This window comes from Octopus bimaculoides, chromosome 14, assembly GCF_046866305.1.
Source record: "Octopus bimaculoides isolate indiv1 chromosome 14, ASM4686630v1, whole genome shotgun sequence".
NCBI lineage: Eukaryota > Metazoa > Mollusca > Cephalopoda > Octopoda > Octopodidae > Octopus > Octopus bimaculoides.
This window is the reverse complement of record NC_142941.1, coordinates 7,470,508-7,490,408: the sequence shown is the minus strand read 5'-3', so window position 1 is coordinate 7,490,408 and position 19,901 is coordinate 7,470,508. Positions and strand designations below refer to the sequence as shown.

Below are 19,901 nucleotides of genomic sequence, written 5' to 3'. Positions count from 1 at the left end.
AGCCCCGCCCATATTTTTTTTTCATATATTCACTCTTACTACTCCCCATAGATTTTACTCTTACCACCTCAAATCACTTATTCGCTTCCTCTCTTTCACTTCCTTTCTCTTTCTCTGTCTCTCATTGATTAAACTTTCTTTCTCTACTACTATTACTTCCTACTCTATCTCTTCCACTTCCGTCTACCTATCTCTCTATTTACTCTGACCCCCCCTCTTTATCTTTTCCCCATCTTTCTTTTGCTTTCCCCGTGTCATACTTTCCCCTCTCTCTCTTGCTTTTGCTTTCTCTCTTACTCCCTCCTCTCTCTTTCCCTTCTCAGCTTCTTTCCTTCTGTCATTCTCTCTCCCCTTGATCTAATACCGTTTCTATTTCCTCCTACTCTCTATTAGAACCAATTAATACAATCTTTCCTCCACCTCTCTCTCTGTCTCCCTTTCCTCCCTCCCCACCACACTATCACTAATTGCAACAGTTCAGTTTTGCTGTTATCCATGAGACACAAATCTTGTCTTGTCCATCGCTGTTAACCAAAGCTGTTTCGCAAAGGATAACCCGGAAAAAAATACCACAACAACGATTTTAAACAGAATCCGAAGGGTAAACAATTATTCTATGTATATAATTTCAACATATTCATTTCCATTAACACACACACACCCAAAATACACACGAATTACTAAGATTCTTTTAATTCAAAGTGCAATCCAATTAAGGACACGGTGTCTGGGACAAATTCTGCCCTCAGATTTCTTCCCTAATCAAGTTTGGCATCGTCTTTCGATCTGTGTACAGGCTAAATATGTATCTATTATAGATCGAAAGGCGGAATTAGGAGAAGAAAACGCATTGTCCTCATGTTCGTTTATATATATATATAAATATATAAATCTAAGATAAAAAGATGCGAATACATTTAAGATATACGCCCCTAAATACTGTAAACCCGTTATTTGCATCTTGTGCCTACAGACATAAAAGTGTGTGCGTATATATATATATATATATATATATATATATATATATATATATGTATGTATGTATGTATGTATGTATGTATAATGTAGTGTGTATAATATGAATTGTATAGTCTGTCATAGTATCATTGCAGTTCCGCCACATTTTAATATATGACAGGGAAAGATGTGTTTGACAGTGAATAATATAACCAAAGTGGGAAAACAAACGAGGAGACTGAAAACGTGTGAGCTCCGATGTGGTTGTTCAACTTACTAGAAATAGCAATCAAATTTCCCTTTAAAAAATCCACACCCTCCCGTCTTTGAAAAAAGACGGTATTTACTCGTATGAATGGCCTTTGGACATAATCGGCTCAGTTAGGGCTGACCAGAGGCTAAAACAACAAACGGACATCTTAAAGGCAAAAGGAAATAATAACAATAATTGCCTCCTGGCCGATCATTTTTTAGGGGACAGGTAAGAGTCGGTATCATCGACTCCAGTACTTGACTTGTACTTTATTTTATCGATCCCTAAGGGGATGAAAAACGATGCTGACCCCTTGTTGAGCTGGTTAAAAAGAGGTGTGTGTAAGATCTAATCTGTGTACACACCCACCGGGATTTCTTATTAGACTGCAACATATGTATAAGAACATATAAACACAGTCGTGTATATATATATATATATATATATATATATATATATATATATATATATATATATATACACTCACACACGCACATACGAATTAAACTGTGAGCTAAATGTGATATACCTTACGTTTTCTTTACTTTTGCTCATTTTTTCTCTGTTCGAATAGATGTGTACTCAAAAAGTATTCCTACTTGACCATCCCATGTTTTATTTCAGATTTTGTGTGAGACTGCATAAGGAATCATTTTCTTATTTAAGGTGGTAGCGTGTGATTTGAGAATGTAGCTGCTATTTCTAGTTGATCGAGCGATCTCATTGACTCATTGACAAGTACAGGTGGCCTATTAGAACATTTTACTTAATTCGGATAAATTTTGTTCCAATAACAGTTGGTTTAATGTATGTCAAAAAAGGTGGAATAAAAAATTCAACCCTGCCAAAGGTTTGAATCCTTGGTATATCATTTTATTCAAAAGGGCCCTTCTTGATACGAACCCGTGTAAGCCAGCCTTGGTTCTATAACTTAATCTTCGTGTTTTGAAGTGATCAACATTAAAATCTTCCGTCAAAATTTCATGTTAATTTATGTCCCAAACAAAAGCTTCATATCAACAAAGTTAATTTCCAAAATTATCCATTATTTTCAAAATTAATTGAACCTAAACATGGTAACAAAAGGGTTAAGGTGATCTAAATTAAGATCTTCCATCAAAATTCCATGTTAATTTATATTCCGAACACCAGCTTCACAATGACAAAGTCACTTCGCTAAATTCTTCGAAACAAAGCCAAAATATTTCAACAGAGAGATATACTAATAAAAGGGTTAAAATGTAGGTGGTTTTTTTTCTAGGCAAAAAACCGAAGTCTTATCGACACGTATACACGCACCTGTGTATCAGAATGTGTCTGATTTTTGTCAATGGTTACGTGTGTGAGTCGTTTGACAGCCCCGGCATCTCGTGTAGAAGTGACGAAGAATCGCTGCAATCTATTAACATCGATCTGCATTATTGCGCACCAGAAAGCCGGAAACCTTTCAAGTAATCATATATAACTGAAGCACACGGAAGGTGTTATTCGCACCTACCTCGCTGTAGTAGTAGTAGTAGAAGTAGTAGTATAGCGGTGTAACGTGGTTTTAGATATTAACTCATCCTCCACGCACAGAAACATACATCAGTACGATTGCGAATCTGTATTATACTTGCACACACACATACACACACACACATGATAATCTGTTTTGCATAGATAAAATTTGAATCTGCTACTATATGTTATATATTCCACATTATATACGATGTATACACATACATTCACACATACAAGCTCATTCTCTCTCCCCTCCTGTGTCTGTTTGCCTCCTTCTCTCTCTCTCTCTCTCTCTCTCTCTCTCTCTGCATACACACACACACATATACTATACTTCGCATATACACACCCACCTGTGGGCGCGTAATTGTATTGCATTTCTAGTGAGTGGGTGTGTATGTATGTATGTATATATATATATATATATATATATATATATATATATATATGTATAATTGTGTATATAGTTACATACACAATTATTTCTCAGATGTAGATCAGACGTCTACATCGTTATTTGTGTATAACATACATATTCATGAAGTGTGTGTGGGTGTATAGCAGCCTACACATACACGTATATTTGTATGTATACATGTATAAGAATATATATATATATATATATTCTTATAAGATATACACACACACACACACACACACACACACACACACACACACACACACACACACACACATATATATATATATACATAGTTTCACCATTCCATTTCTTTTTACTACACTTTTGGAAAATGCTAAACCGTTCTGTTACATTTTGACAATTTTCGCGTCTGAAGCAAGCTTGGACAGTCGATAGTTTTAAGCAAAAGAACCGGCTATTGCAAAATTAAATATTGAAAAAGAAAAAAAAAAACCCCACATAAAAACGCATTTGGCCAATTTGGACATACGACAGTTTAACATAATAACAACAAAATATATATATATATATATATATATATATATATATATATATATGCCTTAATTCTTCGAAACGCCGGTGTTTTAATGGTGGCAGCTGATGAAGGAGATGTTTCTATGTGGCTTGCTTGTTTGTTGTACCTTGTTTATCATTTTGTCCATGTTCTTTTGCCACGTCATATACCCAGTTATGTATCTATATGTACATGTAGATGAAGGTATGTACATACATGTACATATATATGCATATACTCATATATTGTTTATATATATATATATATGTATATATATATATATATATATATAAACAATATATATATGTATATATATATATATATATATATATATGTATATATATATATATGTATGTATATATATATGTATGTATATATATATGTATGTATATATATATGTATGTATATATATATGTATGTATATATATATGTATATATATATATATGTATGTATATATATATGTATGTATATATATATATATGTATATATATATATATATGTATGTATATATATATATATGTATATATATATATATGTATATATATATATATGTATATATATATATATGTATGTATATATATATGTATGTATATATATATGTATGTATATATATATATATGTATATGTATATATATGTATATATATGTATATATATATATATATATGTATATATAACAATTAAAAGGGTAAAGGTTTATCAATTCATTAATTTATTAATAAATTAACAATTAATAATTTTACCATATATATGTATATATATATATATACATATATATATATATATATATATATATATATATATATATATACATATATATATAATATGTATATATATATGTTCTCGAACAACTCCGCATACTACTCATTACCCACTTCGTTATCGAATTTAATGTCTCTACATCTTTCCCTGACTATACCGTAACAACGTACAGCCGTTCGTTATAAATCGGTGGTAATTAAATATCTATATCACTCCCCAATAATTATTATCTCTTGGACTAATTAAAAATCTATAATGCCCTACAGTCCTAATTGAAATATCTAATTTATCCGTACGTTGGAGTATACCACAATCGCTCGATATTGCAATCCTTTCTGTATCGTGTCTAACCGAATATATTCACCATCCGCATTTTAAAATAGACCGTCAGCGTCAGCATCATCGTCGTCATACTCAGCATCATCGTCATCATCATCAGTACTATCTCATCACTGCTACGATCATTATCTTACCACTACCACCATCATCATCATCATCATCTTGACTGCCGTTACCACTGTTTCATCATTACCACCTCCACCGCCACCACCATCTTCATGATTATTACCATGTCATCTCAATCATCATCACCAGTCATCATCATCATAATCATCATCATTACCACCACTTTTGTCATCAGTGTCTTGACATTATCACCACCACCACTACCATCATCATCCTCTTCTGCCTCATCACCATCATCATCATCATCATCACCATCGTAATTGCCAACCACCACCAATATCATCTTTGCCATTCTTGCTACCACCACCCTTCATTATCATCATCATCGTCATCATCATCATCCTCCTACTACTTCTCCTCTCCGTCATCATCATCACCACCATCATCATTGTGAGCTTTATGTCATGGGTTTGCAGTGTTATACCTTTTCCAGTCCAGTCTGATAATCTTTTTGTTCATCAATCAATATTGTGTGTGTGTGTGTGTGTGTGTGTGTGTGTGTGTGCAGACAAGTGATTAATAATTTGTCCAAGTGTAATTAAGTAAGGATCTGTCACTTGGCTTAACCCCCGCCATCAACCCATGACTGATTTTGACAGAAGCCACTTAAGCCCTTTGGACCAGCCCTCTTTCTCCATGAGGACAATATCCTAGGAACGGCCCTCTTTCTACATGAGGACAATATCTTAGGACCAGCCCTCTTTCTCCATGAGGACAATATCCTAGAAACGGCCCTCTTTCTACATGAGGACAATATCCTAGGAGAAGCCCTCATTCTACATGAGGACAATATCCTAGGAGCGGCCCTCTTTCTACATGAGGACAATATCCTAGAAACGGCCCTCTTTCTACATGAGGACAATATCCTAGGACCAGCCCTCTTTCTCCATGAGGACAATATCTTAGGACCAGCCCTCTTTCTCCATGAGGACAATATCTTAGGACCAGCCCTCTTCCTACATGAGGACAATATCCTAGGACCAGCCTTCTTTCTCCATGAGGACAATATCTTAGGACCAGCCCTCTTTCTCCATGAGGACAATATCTTAGGACCAGCCCTCTTTCTCCATGAGGACAATATCCTAGGAACGGCCCGCTTTCTCCATGAGGACAATATCCTAGGAACGGCCCTCTTTCTCCATGAGGACAATATCCTAGGAGAAGCCCTCATTCTACATGAGGACAATATCCTAGGAACGGCCCTCTTTCTCCATGAGGACAATATCCTAGAAACGGCCCTCTTTCTACATGAGGACAATATCCTAGGAACAGCCCTCTTTCTACATGAGGACAATATCCTAGGAACAGCCCTCTTTCTACATGAGGACAATATCCTAGGAGCAGCCCTCTTCCTACATGAGGACAATATCCTAGGAACAGCCCTCTTTCTACATGAGGACAATATCCTAGGAGCGGCCCTCTTTCTACATGAGGACAATATCCTAGGAACAGCCCTCTTTCTACATGAGGACAATATCCTAGGAGCAGCCCTCTTCCTACATGAGGACAATATCCTAGGAACAGCCCTCTTTCTACATGAGGACGATATCCTAGGAGCAGCCCTCTTTCTACATGAGGACAATATCCTAGGAACAGCCCTCTTTCTACATGAGGACAATGTCCTTCCTTCTTTCCTTTTAATCACACAAGCCTTGAAAAGTGTCATCTGCTTTGCTTTCTTCCTTCAAACTAGGGGTTTCTCTTCTCAGACTAATGATTTCCAACCTTTGCTCCCACAAAATGTTAGTAAAAGCTTCTGCCCTACCCCCAGTCCCTGATTAAGGGTTTAAAAAAAAAAATTTTAGGCACAAATGCAACAGTTTTTGAGAAGAGGAGGAGGTTTAATTATTTACATTAACCCTTGTTTTTAACAGCTCCTTTATTTTAAGGACCCCATCCTCCTTGAGAAGGATGAAAGGCAAATTTGACCACCAAAATTTGAACTCAGGATGTAAAGAACCAGAATAAATACTGGAAACCATTTTTCCGACGTGCTGACAATTCTGCCAATCTGAGCAGACAAAACACATCTTGCATTTATAGAATTCTTTATTATTTCTTTACTGCCCACAAGGGGCTACACACAGAGGGGACAAACACGGACAGACAAACGGATTAAGTCGATTATTTCGATCCCCAGTGCATAACTGGTACTTATTTAATTGACACCCAAACGGATGAATGGCAAAGTTGACCTCGGCGGAATTTGAACTCAGAATGTAACGGCAGACGAAATACCGCTAAGCATTTCGCCCGATGTGCTAACGTTTCTGCCAGCTCACCGCATCCATAGAATTCTTTCTATCATTGTGTTGGACAAGCTCAATAAAAAAATTTTAAAAAATGAAAACCCCCTTAATTTTACTAGTTGTGGACAATATATCCATAATTGTCCTTAGGGGGCCACCCATTTTCTATTTGGGATCATTTTTCACTTCTATTTTTAATGACCTTAAAAATGTATTATAATATCATCATCATCATCATTTAACGTCCATTTTCCCTGCTGGCATGGGTTGGATGGTTTGACAGGAGTTAGCAAGGCCAGGAGCTGTACCAAGTTCCACAGTCATCATAATTCTCCCCCCCCCCTTTTTTTTTGCGTTTACTTTTTTGTTTTTACCTTCAGAAATACACCTATGCAATTAAATTGGGCGGTCTAATAAAATAATAAATGACTGAATAAATAAAATTGTCAAATATTATTTCCGTTGTATTTTGTCATTGAACACCAGCCTTGGTGGATTTCAGACATTATTCCAATTCCGATGAAACGGTTTTGTGCCTGGACAAACAAATCAATTTATTAGCACAAAGACAATGGCTGTTGTTGTTGGCGGTGGTGGTCAGCCTTGATGTTAGCTTACGTATGACAAAAGCCATCACATCTGAAACCAATCAGCTTTTCTTTTTGTTTTCCCACACAATGTATCTAGGACTACTACAGTCATTACGTCCCTCTCTATTTAAAGACGTTACAATAGCGATTTGAGGGAGATTTAGTTGCTATTTCTTGCAGATTTAATAACTGTTTAGAGTCCACCTCATTGCCCTGGTCAGTTGTGACAGATCAAAAGTTGTTCCAGTAGTGACTATCCCATCTATCCTTTTTATTTTTTTGGTAAGACATCTACCGATGTCTGAGTTATCCACTACTGAGTGGGAGATTCGACTGCTAGCTCTAACAGGTCAAGCAACTGCGTAGTAGCAATCAATGGTTGCTTTGAAGCAACAGAAAGTCACTGTACACGCCTGATGGACCTCTTTGTTCCAAGTTCAATTCTTATTGGAGACGACTTTTCTTTTTATCTTCCAAGTGTCAAGAAATACGCAACCACGATATACTGGCATTAATTCACTCAAGTATGTCTTCCCAGCAGAAAACCAACACTGGGATTAGTCCAAAATAATAATAATAACAATAATACTAATTATAATGATAATAATAATAATAATAACAATAATAGTAATAACAATAATAAGAAGAAGAATAACAACAATAATAATAATAATAATAATAATAATAATAACAATAATAATAATAACAACAACAACAACAACAACAACAATAATAATAATAACAATAATCCTTTCTGTTATAGGCACAAGGCCTGAAATTGTGAGGGGAGGGGGCTAGTTGGTTTCATTGATCCCCAGTGCATAACTGGTACTTAATTTATCAACCTCGAAAAGACGAAAGGCAAAGTCGACCTTGGTGGAATTTGAACTCGGAACGTATAAACGGATGAAATGCCGCTAAGCATTTCGCTCGGCATGCTAATGATTCTGCCAGCTCGCTGCCTAATGATAATGATAATGATGATGATGATGATAATAATAATAATAATGATGATGATCCTTTCTACTATAGACACAAGGTCTGAAATTTTGAGGGAAAGGGACTAGTCGCTTACAACAACCCTTATGCTTGACTAGTACCTATTTCGTTGACCCAGAAAGGATGAAAAGCAAAGTGGATTCCAGCAGCATTTGAACTCAGACTGGAAAGAGGACGAAATGCCACTGACCATTTTGTCTGGTGTGCAAATGATTCTACCACCTTAATTATAATCTTTTCTACTATGGGCACAAGGCCTGAAATTTGGGGTAAATGGGGCTAGTTAATTGTTCTCTACTCCAGTGTTCAGCTAGTTCTTAATTTGTCGACCCTGAAAGGATGGAAGGTAAAATTGAACTCTGAACATAAAAATGAAAAAAAAAAAAAATGCCAACAAGCATTTTGTCTGGTTTTGCTAACAATTCTACCCAGCTCACTGCCTTAATAATAAAAATAATAATAATAACTATAATAATAATAATCCTTTCTATTAAAGGCACAAGGCCTGAAATTTGTGGGGAGGGGCTAGATAATTATAACGACACCAGCGCGTAACTGGCACTTAAATTTTATTGATCCTGAAAGAATAAAAGGCAACATCGGCTTCGGCAGAATTTGAACTCAGAATGTCAAGATGGAGAAAATGTAATTAAGCATTTCGCCCGATGTGCTAATGATTCTGCCAGCTTGTGGTCCTTAATGATAATAATAGTAATAATAATAATAATTCTTTCTACTAATAGGCACAAGGCCTGAAATTTGAGAGAGGGGTTAAGTCGATTACATTGACCCCAGTACTTAACTGGTGCTTAATTTATTGACCCCGAAAAAATGAAAGGCAGAGTTAACCCAGGCGGAATTTGAACTCAGAGCCTGAAGACAGACAAAATGCTACTAAGCATTTCGCCTGACGCGCTAACAATTCTACCACCTTGTGGTCCTTGGTGATAATAATGATAATAATAGTAACAATAATCCTTTCTACTATAAGCACAGGTCCTGAAAATTTGGCGGTGGGGTATAGTCGATTATATCGACCCCCCCAGCACTCGACTGGTACTTATTTTACAGACCCCAAAAGCATGAAAGGCAAGTCGACCTTGATGGCATTTGAACTCGGAATGTGAAGATGGACGGAATACTCCTAAGTATTTTGTCTGGCATGCTAATGGTTCTTTCCAGCTCGCTGCCTTAATAATAATAATAATAATGATGATGATGATGATGATGATGGTTTCAAATTTTGGCCCAAAGCCAGCAATTTTAGGAGAGGCTAGTATGTTGATTACATCAACCCAATTATTCAACAAGTACTTATTTTATTGATGAAAGGCAAAACTGAAGCTGTAAGAATGCTGCTAAATATTTTGTCCTACTAGTTCGTTTAATGATAATAATAATTATTATTATTAAAGAGGTGAATTAGCGGAAGCATTAGAACATGAATCAAAATATCATGTGACATTTAGTCACCGCTTTTTAGGTTCTGAGTTCAAATTCCATTGAAGTCAGTGCTGTTCGCCCTTTTAAGGTGTCGGTAAAAATTGCATTAGTTAGGTATTTAGGGGTCGAGGGCAGTCAGTGGTAGGGATTAATCCTGCCCATTCCTCAGAAAAATCTTCAGGTTGTGTGTCTGAATTAGAAGCCATTAGCAGCGAGCTGGCAGACTCGTTAGCACATCAAGCTAAATGTTTAGCGGCACTTCATCCATCTTTATGTTCTGAGTTCAAATTCCGTAGAGGTCAACTTTACCTTTATTCCTTTCGGGGTTTATAAGTACCCATTGAACACTATGGTCAGTTTAATCAACTTAGCCTCTCCTTCAGAATTACTGGTCTTGTGACCAGTTACACACTAGGGTCAATGCAATCAACTACACCCCTACCCTAAATTTCAGGCCTTGTTCCTATAATAGAAAGGATTATTATTATTATTATTATTATTATCATTATTATTATTATTATTATTATTATTATTAAGGGTGGCAAGCTGGTAGAATCGTTAACATGCCGGGTGAAATACTCAGTGATATTTTGCCTGTCGCTACGTTCTGAGTTCAAATTCCACCGAGGTTGACTTCGCCTTTCATCCTTCCAGGGTCGATAAATCAAGTACAAGTACTGGAGTTGATGTGATTGATTGCCCCCTCCCCACAAAAATCCCGGCCTTGTGCCTATAGTAGAAAGGATTATTATTATCATTATTATTATTATTATTATTATTATTATTGGTAACATAAGCACAAGACCAAAGATTTTTGGGAATTGTGTAGTCAATTAAATCAACCTCAGTAGTTAAGTTTAACCCTTTCGTTACTATATTTCTGTTGAGATGCTCTGTGTTTCTTTCAATTACTTTAAATATAACAAAGAATTTAGTAAAATAACTTAGTTATCATTAAGCTAGTGTTAGGAACATAAATTGTGACTAAGGTTTGGTGGAAGATTTTAATTCAAAACTTATGAAAACAAGACATTTGTACTCAGAGCCAGAACCGGTTTCAGCCAGGTTGGTATCAAAAGGGTTAAGAATTGTTTCTCTATTATATATTTTAACCCTTTCGTTACCATATTTCTGTTGAGATACTCTGTGTTTCTTTCAATTACTTTAAATATAACAAAGAATTTAGTAAAATAACTTCATTATCATTAAGCTAGTGTTAGGAACATAAATTGTGACTAAGGTTTGGTGGAAGATTTTAATTCAAAACTTATGAAAACAAGACATTTGTACTACAGAGCCAGAGCTGGTTTCAGCCAGGTTGGTAACGAAAGGGTTAACCACAACCATATTCGAACTCTGAACATAAAGGGACACAACTAAACACCACAAGTCATTTGGTATAATGCTCTACCAATTCTGCCATTCACCACTGTTATTAATTAATATTATTATCATTGTTCTTTAAGGTAGTGAACTGGCAGAGTCGTTAGCGGCATTTTGTCTGTCTTTACATTCTGAGGTCAAAACTTTGTCTTTCGTCTTAAGTACCAGTTGTATACTGGGGGTCATTGTAATCGATTTCTGGCATCTGCCTGTAGTAGAAAGGATTATTATTGTTATTATTGAGGTGGTGAGCGGACAAAATCAGTAGCGCATTGGCGAAAATGCTCAGTGGCTTATCTTCTGGTTTATTCCATTCTGAGTTCGAATCCCGCTAAGGCTGATTGTTGCCTTTCATCAGTTCAGGGTCGACGAAATAGAGTACCAGGTCTGTGTGATCGATAAACTCCCCTCCTTGCCCTAGTCTTCTGCCAAAAATGTGAAAGAATTGTTATTGTTATTATTATTATTTTTATTATTAAGGTGTCAAGCTGGCGGAATCGTTAGCACACCAGGCAAAATGCTTAGCGGCATTTCATCAGTCGGCATGTTCTGAGTTCTAATTCCGCCGAGGTCAACTTAGCCATTTATCCTTTCAGGGTTGATTAATCAAGTACCAGTGAAACACTGCTGCCGATACAATTGACTAGTACCCCCCCCCCCCCCACAAATTTCAGGCCTTGTGCCTAATAATACAGTTCTATATTTAAGAGATGAGGAATTATGTACATTATTTACATTTGACGGATATTTCTCCTCATCTTGTTTGATGTTAACACAACGTTTCGGCTGATATACCCTCCAGCCTTCATCAGGTGTCTTGGAGAAATTTCGAACCTGGGTTCTCATTCCTAAGATATTTTTCAATGTTGTTGTTGTTGTTATTATTATTATTCAGGTCACTGCCTGGAATCGAACTTGGAATCTTGGGGTTATAGCCCACGCTCTTAACCACTACGCCATATGCCCGTGGGCATAATAGTAGAAAGGATTATTATTATTATCATTATTATTATTCCACCAATATCAGATTTGCTTTTTATACTTTCAGGGTCAATAAAGTAAGACCTGTTGAGTACTGGGGTCGATGTAATTGACGTACCCATTTCCCCAGACTTGCAGGCCTTGGGCCAAAATTTTTAACCATTATTATTATTATTATTATTATTTTTATTATTATTTTCGCCTGTCGCTATGTTCCACCGAGGTCGACTTTGCCTTTCATCCTTTCAGGGTCGATAAAATAAGTACCAGTTGAATACTGGGGACAGTGTAATTAACTCATCCCCTACCTTCCCTAAGCTGCCCTTGTGGCAAAAATTTGAAATAATAATAATAATAATAATAATAATAATAATAATTATTATTATTATTATTATTATTATTATATGAAAGCAGTGTGCTGGCTAAATCGTGTGTCAGACAAAATGTTTATCTGGGATGTTTCCAGCCTCTTATGTTCTGCCTTCAAATTTTACTGAGGTCTCCGGAGGCAATAAAATAAAGTACCATCTATGTACTGAGGTCAGCGGCAGTGACTAACATCCTTTTCCTGAACTTCAGACCCCGTGTCTATATGATGCACAATTACTATAATCAACTGTAATGAGCCCTGCCATAATGTTGGGGAAGCTTATCATCGACTCAATGTCATTGCATTTATGATCTTGTTTTGATTGTATTTGGAATTTCGGTGACAGATTGCAGAGACCTCCTTTGGTCACAAATTGCACCTAGAAAGTTACCCTCCAAGGCACAAGTCCGGGCAAGGTTGCTTATGGAAGACCAGCAGTCACCCATGCATATCAGCCTCCCTTCTCTGCATCACTGATGTTATCCAAGAAAAAGGCAAAGGGGCCGATACAGCTTGGCATCAGTGACGTCGCAACTCATTTCTACAGCTGAGTGAAACTGGAGCAATGTGAAATAAAGTGTCTTGCTTAAGAACACAACACACAGCCCGGTCCGCGATTCGAACTCACAACCTCACAGTCGTAAGATTGACTCTCTAACCACTGAGCCATTGCACCTTCACAAATATACACACGGTCACAAATATACTCTCAGAAAAAAACTTGAATTTGCTTTTGCCCTTTCAACTTTCATTTCCTTCCCTAAAGATAAACCTGAAATGTTGCGTAGAGTGAAGAAGTAATTAGGATCTTAATGCTACATCTATCTACTTTGATGCATGTGTGCATGTATATATATAGATGTGTGTATATATATATATATATATATATATATAGTGTTTTTTTATTTTGCTGGAATGAAAAAAATAAATGTGATTCAATGTAACTTTTTTTTTATACATTATTGTCAAACCATCTCGGATACCTGGAATGTGTCACAGATTATTTGATAATTCATCTCTTATACATGAAGACTGTGTGTGTGTGTGTGTGTGTGTGAGATGATGATGATTGTGTGTGTGTGTGTGTGTGTGTGTGTGCGTATGTATGATGATTGTGTGTGCGTATGTATGATGACTGTGTGTGTGACGATATATGTTTGTATGTATGAGTATGTATGTGTGTATGATATGATATATGACTGTGTGTGTGTGTGTGTGTGTGTGTATGTATGATGATTGTGTGTGCGTATGTATGATGATTGTGTGTGTGACGATATATGTTTGTATGTATGTGTGTATGATATGATATATGACTGTGTGTGTGTGTGTGTGTGTGTGTATGTATGATGATTGTGTGTGCGTATGTATGATGATTGTGTGTGTGACGATATATGTTTGTATGTATGAGTATGTATGTGTGTATGATATGATATATGACTGTGTGTGTGTGTGTGTGTGTGTGTATGTGTGTGAAAAGAAAAAAAAATTGATATCATTGGCTAATGGAATAGATTTTGGGGTTTTAGCCAACCAACAATGAAATTCATCTTTATCTGTCTACATTTATACACCGCAACCAGCTTTGCTGCACACATACGCACGCATACGCACGCATACACACACATACACACACACAGCATCATTTTGCGACTTCAGATTATTACCCCCACGCCCTGTATAACTTTCACATCATCCCCTGCTGTGTGACCATGTCAAGTCTGGTGTAACCATGCAACACTAGTGCAACTGCACATTGCCTTGTTGCAACCTCACAAGAACTCAATGCATCTTCCTCATTTGACCGCAGGATACCCACCCACAGCACCAAATATGGCCATAAAACAGCCACTCCCTTCTTCGTACCCCCACCCATACACCCACCTGCCTCAATTGCCTGTGACACAGTAACCATCACGGTTCTGGTGGGGGAAGAATTCAAGAATATAGGAATATTCAAGGTCTATCAATTCTTGAATTCTGCCACAATGACATCATTGTTCTGGAAGGTATAGGGAGATGATTTGCTAATGCGTTTCTTGTACAAGAAGGCAGTGTGTGTGTGTGTGTGTGTGTGTGTGTGAAAGAGAGAGAGAGAGAGAGAGAAAGGTTGTATGAGTTTGTAAGAGAGATTGAGGATTGTGTGTTTATGTTCCTTTTGTCCTTCCGTACATAAAATAAAAAACAACCGTGTCCCTGCTAACCCCCTCCCCCTCCTCCCACTGACACAGTCCTTTTGTAGGCAGCGCACCAGCCAACTGTGATGCTGTGTCACAGGTTGTAAAAAAAAGGGGGGGAGGGAGTGGTTGTTGTGTGACCATATTTGGCGTTGTGGGTGGGTACAGTGCAGTCAAATTGGAAAAGCGGTATCAAGATTGTCTTTCCATACATGAAAGCCATCTTGTCCTTGCTCTATCTTTTCCTCTCATTCGCAGGCCTTCGTAGATAACACCCATCCTTCATTCACCAGGTCCCCCCCCCCCCCAGATACGCACTGCCTTCCGTGTATATAGAGAGAGAGATCTTGAAAACATCTTCCAGTAGAGGCACAATAACCTAATTTCTTTCAAAAGCATCTGGATACAGTCAGTACAAACACACTACAACATTACGAACGATGTGAGACTAAAAACAACATTAACCAACAACAGGTCACGCTGTGTTTAAGGACCTTGTAGCGTAACCATACGCTGATAACATAACATAACATAACAACAACCACCTACCCAGGGTTTACTCGCTAGAAATAGCAGCCACACCTCTCTCTTAACTCTGTAGCATTCAGATTTTTCTATCGAATATAATATTTATTTATTCACTTTGCTTTGAATTAATCATGCATTATCTTGTAGCTTTGAGATTTTGTTGATGACATAGTAGAGTAGGTGTGAGAGGCCAGATCTGGCCAGTTTGAACATAAAACAAGTCAAATAATTTGGCCGGTTATGGCCGGTTTGAATGCTAAAGTGTAACCCCCATTGTCTTGAAAATGGAAGGTTGTATTAAATAACGGGCTATCCTTCGATTTTGGTCTGCAGAGTGTCAGTGTGAGGAGACGATGCCATTCAGCCTCACCTCTTTATCTGTATCACGAAGGAAGATTGAGCAGGTGAACGACGTGTACCAATAACGAAGGACTGCCAACTAATCTAAACTGAAAGAAAGACAGGATTGGTCATAGCTGGACTCCTAACTCTAACTTTTGATCATTGATCTGACCAGTTTTTGGTGACCCAGGGTTATTTTGGTTTTTTGCATTCTGAGTTCAGTTGCCACTGAGATCAACTCTGCCGTTCACCCTTCCTGGGCCAGTAAAGTACCAGTCTGGGATACTGGATCATTAGAATTGTTAGAGTGTCTGACATGGTGGTGCCTTATTGTGTTTGTTTTGATTTGATTTCAAATCCCATCATGACCTACTTAGGTAGTAGACCTTGTCTGTTGTCCAGTGTATCATCACCTCCTGATCCTTAGGTCGTCTCCTTAGTGAAATCCACTCTGTTGTGAGCATTTGGACCTCCAATCATAGAAGCCCTTAAAGGATCATGTGTGTGTTTCCTATTACTCTTTTACTTGTTTCAGTCATTTGACTGTGGCCATGCTGGAGCACTGCCTTTAGTCGAGTAAATCGACCCCAGGACTTATTCTTTGGATGCCTAGTACTTATTCTATCAGTTTCTTTTGCTGAACTGCTAAGTTACGGGGACGTAAACACACCACCATCGGTTGTCAAGCGATGGTGGGGGGGACCAACACAGACACACATACACAGACATACATAAATATATATATACATATATACGACAGGCTTCTTTCAGTTTCCGTCTACCAAATCCACTCACAAGGCTTTGGTCGGCCCGAGGCTATAGTAGAAGACACTTGCCCAAGGTGCCACGCAGTGGGACTGAACCCGGAACCATGTGGTTGGTAAGCCAGCTACTTACCACACAGCCACTCCTGCACCTAAATTAAAAAAAAAGAACAAACATTCTCAATCTCAAATTCACGGTTTCTTTCTCGGGGCCTGAAAGTACTTCAGGTTATAAACTGTCGCTGACCCCACCTTGTACCCCATGTGATATATTTGTAGTTTTCATTTAAAAAGCACCTGGTCTGATGTCACATAAAGAGCACTTGTGCCAGTACCATGTAAAAAGCACCTGTGCTGGTGCCACATACAAAGCCCCCAGTATGCTCTGTAAAGGGGTTGGCATTAGGAAGGGCGGGGTCCAGCTGTAGAAACCATGCGAAAGCAGACAGTAGGACTTGGTGCGGTTTTCTGACTTGCCAGCTCCTGCTGACCTGTCCAACCCATATCAGCACGGAAAACGGATGTTAAATGATGTTGTTGATGATGATGATGATGATGATGATGATGATGATGAATGTCCCACTTTCATAACTGGGACGCAGAACTCTGCTCCACAGGAACGGGACAGTTTGGTCTTGCCCGAATTGACATTGACCCATTTGACGTCAAACGTTCTGATGGATGTCACTCTCATTATCTCCTCCCCTCCCCCTCCCCCTCTCTCTCCACGTGTGTGTGTGTGTGTGCGTGAGCATCTTGTTATGTTTCTATGTATGCGTAACGTCTCTCTCTCTCTCTCTCTCTCTCTCCCCTTCCGTCTCTTGTTTCTGCGTGTATTTCACATAATCATAGGTATATATTCTTTCATTTTCTTCAGTCATTTCTCTGCAGCCATGCTGGAGCACTGCCTGGAAGGGTTTTAGTCTCAAACAAATCGAGCTCAGGACTTGTTTTTTATGCCTACTGCTTATTCTGTTAGTTTATTTTGCCAAACTGCTAAGTCACAGGGACATAAACACACCAACATCAGTTGTCAAGTGATGATGGGGTGGGGGACAAACAGACACACGTAGGTATATATATATATATATATATATATATATATATACACACACACACACACACGATGGGCTTCTTTCTGTTTCTGTCTACCAGATCCACTCATAAGGCTTTGGTCAGCCTGAGGCCATACCAGAAGACACTTGCCAAAGTTGTCATACAGTAGGACTGAACACAGAACCATGTGGTTGGGAAGCAAGCTACTTACCACACAGCCATTCCAGCACCATACACACACACTCACACACAATGGGTTTCTTTCAGTTTCCGTCTACCAAATCCACTCACAAGGCTTTGATCAGCTCGAGGCTATAGTAGAAGACACTTGCCCAAGGTGCCACACAGTGGGGCTGAACACTGGACTATGTAGTTGAGAAGCAAACTTCTTATCACACAGTCACTGCAACATATGTATTTATTTATTTATCTAAAATGACAGGAAACTGGCCGAATTCCTCAAGCATCAGAAAATAGGACAATTTGCAGTATTTGTCCCAGTTTTCTTCTTTTGAGTTCAAACCCTATCAAGGTCACCTTTGTTTTTCATCTCTTTGGGGTTTTCATAAAGTATCAATCAAACACTGCACTCAATTTCTTCTCTTTCATCCCCCCCTCCTCGTCATCATTTTTGGGTTTTTTTACTTGTTTCAGTCATTAAATTGTGGCCATGCTGGGGCACCACCTCGAGGAATTTTAGTCAAATGGTTTTAGTCAAATGGCTTCAGTCATTAGACCAGTGTTTCCCAACGTGGGGCATATGCCCCAACGATGGGGCGTGTGTTAACGTGGGCTGTGTAAAATTTTTGCGAGTGATTTGAGCGCACACTTGTCGTCCCTAAGCCTATCTTTGGACATTGAAATGGGAAAAGAAACATCACCATGCAATATCTCTACTTAAACCATGGGAATCGATGTAGCTACGACCAATCAGCGTTCTGAGTGAGGTATCAGCATTTGTTAGGAGTTTCTTTCTCTGTATCAATATCCATTGTTCAAGAGAACTATTGATTCATTTTCCTTCATCTTATTTGGTTGAATGTGGATTCAGTGCAGTTGACAATTTGCTGGAAGCCAAGAGAAACCGACCTGAAATTACAAAACGTGGCAATTTATGGCTGAAGTTAACGCAATTGTCTCCTCAGATCAAGGATCTGTGCTGTATGCACCAGGAATAGGGTTCTCCCTAAATGAGTTGAGGTATCCGCCAGCCAGGTAATTGAATTAAAAATCATGTTTCTATATTAACCCTTTAGTGTTTAAACCACTCATTGTAGGGTAGGTGTGAGAGGTCAGATCTGGTCAGTTTGAACATAAAACTGGTTGAATATTTTGGCTGGATATCACTGGTTTGAATGCTAAAGGATCAACCCTTTAGCATCCAGATTATTCTGTCAAATGCAATTCTTTATTACCCATGTTGTTTTGAATTGATCAGGCATTATCTTGTAGGCCCACAGGCATATGGCATAGTGGTTAAGAGCACGGGCTACTAACTCCAAGATTCTGAGTTCGATTCCAGGCAGTGACCTGAATAATAATAATAATAATAATAATAATAATATTGAAAAATATCCTAGGAATGAGAACCCAGGTTCGAAATTTCCCCAAGACACCTGATGAAGGCTGGAGGGTACATCAGCCGAAACGTTGTGTTAACAACAAACAAGATGAGGACAAATATCCGTCAAATGTAAATAATGTATTATCTTGTAGCTTTGAAATTTTCATGATGAGATTGCTTTTTTTAGAAGGACATTGTATGCTAGGTGTGAGAGGCTGCATCTGGCTAGCTTGAACGTAAAACAGGTAGAATATTTTGGCTGGATATGACCGGTTTGAATGCTAAAGGATTAACCCTTTAAGCGCTGACCTCCTGAACCTTATTTGACCAAATATCTAGCTTCCAGGTGCACTTCACCGGTCAAGTGGTGCTACAGTATAGAGAAAAATAAGCCATCCACTGGCAAACCGGTGTTACAGGCTAAAAGGGTTAAGGGTGATGGTAATTGCGGTGGTTGTGTGTGTGTGTGTGTGTGTGTGTGTGCAGCACCTTTGGAGTGATTGATTTTGGCAGAATCAAATTGGGCTGGTAATGGTTTAACTAATATGAGCTGAATTGTTGTACTGAAAGCGAAATCGTGATGG

At 38.0% G+C, this 19,901-nt stretch overlaps 1 protein-coding gene across 1 annotated transcript in view; it reads left to right on the top strand.

The window, feature by feature from the left end:
* The first annotated feature begins 474 nt into the window (after window positions 1-474).
* The window catches only part of LOC106875034 (synaptosomal-associated protein 25-like), an 85,276-nt gene continuing 65,849 nt past the window's right edge, over window positions 475-19,901 (top strand). The window contains exon 1 of the mRNA XM_089362274.1: window positions 475-601. The gene's annotated coding sequence lies outside the window, so the exon portion shown is untranslated. The remainder of the gene's footprint in view (window positions 602-19,901) is intronic.